Below are 2500 nucleotides of genomic sequence, written 5' to 3' on the forward strand. Positions count from 1 at the left end.
TGGTTAAGATGGAATAATGGGATCATAAAAGGAGGTACAGTAAAAGGAATGAGAGACGTACCCTAAACTTCCATAATTCGAATCTGTTCTGTGAATTTTAACCTTATCTAGCAGATAGGCATTTAAGGTCACTGGGTATTAGCAGGGGGGAGGTAGGTGGCATGGGGTAGGAGTGCCTGAAGACTTATAGTCCGTACTGCATAGTCAAAATTATTATTATTATTATTTATTATTATTATTATTATTATTATTATTATTATTATTATTATTCAGAAGATGAAATCTATTCATATAGAACATGCCCACCAAAGGGGCCACTGACTTGAAATTCAAACTTCCAAGAATAATGAAGGTGTAGCCATTATATTTGCATCGAATATAACTTGTTAGATTTTCGCTCCTGGTGATTGTATTTGATTTATATAGATTTTTGGCATATTGCCAAGCACTGGGGCAACTAAGGCCATTCGGCGCTGAAACGGAAATTGATAGTAAGAGTTTTGAAAGGTGTAACAGGAGGAAAACCTCAAAGCAGTTACACTATGAATCAAGTGTTAGGATATAGTGGAAAGGAAGATGGAAGAATAAATATAAAAGAAGGTACAGTAAAAAGAAGGAAAGTAGTTGCAGGTAGGGGCCGAAGGGACACTGCAAAGAACCTCAAGTAATGCCTACATTGCACCGAATGAGGTGCACTGACGGCACTACCCCCTACGGAATCACTCCTGGTGAGCTTAAGTTTAATGATGAGGAGGAGAGCGAGAAGACTAGAGATCATTTCTTCTTTCTACGAGGGTTGTCCGTAAAAGAAGGTTCCCAAAGATTTTTCACAATGAAAAACATGATTATTGGCATTGAATAATACATTTTTGGAAAGCTTAGACTTTTCCTATTTTTGACATAATCACCGTTGAGATCAATGCATTTTTGCTTGCAGTGTACCATCTTCTTTATGCCTGAATCGTAGAACTCTCCCACCGCTCCGCGAAGGTAGCTTAAATCCTCTTCTTTCGGCTCCTCTCCGGTTCTGAAATGCGTAATTCGCACCTGGCGGAAGAAGAGAGTGGGAGCTTCATCTCTATCGGCTGCCAAGCCAAGGCTGAGCGTCACAGACAGCTCGCCGGGGGAGTTGGGGGGGGGGGGGGGGGGGGGGGGGGACTGGGAGAGGAGGAACCAAGCTACACACCAGTGTCGCCAGATCCCGCGTAACAGCGTTCCTTGCGACTGCAGCTCCTTGAGAACCTTATTATACGGACAACCCAAGTATTTACGCCATAGAGGTGTCAGTTATCGCACTGGCTGCATTTTAAAATCAAAAGAATTTTCGGCCATATGGAACCTTTCAAATTCATGTACTAAAACTAACATTTATGTATAATCATTTCAAAATATTCTGTCAAACTACTGATTGTCTTTCGCTCATTCTTTCAGAATCTCTTTACATCAAGAAACTGTTGCCTTCCCTAAACAACCAAACTACCTCCACACCATTACATATTGCCTAACTGCCTATTACTCACATTCTCTCTCTCTCTCTTCTCTCTCTGTTTATTTCTCTAACATCAGTTAACAACCAAACCTCATAACAGTAAGTCCGACTAAATGCTTTCCTTGTTTATTTTTTCAACATTTATTTTTGGTTTTGCGTTTTTATGTTATTTCACTAAGTTATGTAGTGTTTTGATTTACTTTTAGCTTAAAGTCACTTTGTAGTCTTTATTTTACTTTTAGCTTCACGACTGTTGTGTTAAAAACCAAATTTCTTCTATTTTAGCATACTTTTTAATATTATAAAAATTAATTCTATTTATAGGCCTGAAGATGGGAAAGGATTCCCGAAACGTTGGTGAGAATAAAAAGAAGAAATGGTCTCCAGTCTCCTCGCTGTCCTCTTCATTATTAAGATTAAGGTGTTCATTAGGTAGAAGTAAGAGGAAGTAAAGGGAAATACTGAAAGAGGAGATCCCACTTAATAAAAAAGAAAAAAACAAACGAATAAATTAACAAACAGTTAAAAACATATCAAATTGCAAGGGGAATAGGAACCATTTCCTTTAGCCAAATTCTATACTGGTTGTTTAAGGTGACATTGTGCTGGTATCTGTAATTGCTGTATTTTTTTCACATAAAATATCTGCTTAATTATTTTAAATGTGCACTTAGAAAATATCGATATCTCAAGTAGTTCAAAAACACCTGTGATACTTTCCTTAAACTTACTGCTATGTTCATTTTTCCGTTTCAACAAAAAAATATAAAGCAAACTCAGGAAAATGACTGGACGGTGTTCGTGTTTGACAAAAATAGTAGTATGAAAATTAATTTCCATAAAATTGCAAAAAAGACTGGAATGCTGATTCCTAGATCCTCACAGAGGTACTGTAGTACCTCGAACCTGGGAGTTTGATACATGATAACCAATATAATGGCCCACTTCCAACTGACGACGAATCTTGCATACGATAGACATAGACCCTCCTCCATCTTGCACGTAACCTAC

At 37.8% G+C, this 2500-nt stretch overlaps 1 protein-coding gene across 1 annotated transcript in view; it reads left to right on the plus strand.

The window, feature by feature from the left end:
* Nucleotides 1–2500, plus strand: part of LOC135203392 (zwei Ig domain protein zig-8-like) — a 27264-nt gene that overhangs the window by 1181 nt on the left and 23583 nt on the right. The window lies entirely within an intron of this gene.

The sequence above is a fragment of the Macrobrachium nipponense genome, chromosome 36 (assembly GCF_015104395.2).
Source record: "Macrobrachium nipponense isolate FS-2020 chromosome 36, ASM1510439v2, whole genome shotgun sequence".
NCBI lineage: Eukaryota > Metazoa > Arthropoda > Malacostraca > Decapoda > Palaemonidae > Macrobrachium > Macrobrachium nipponense.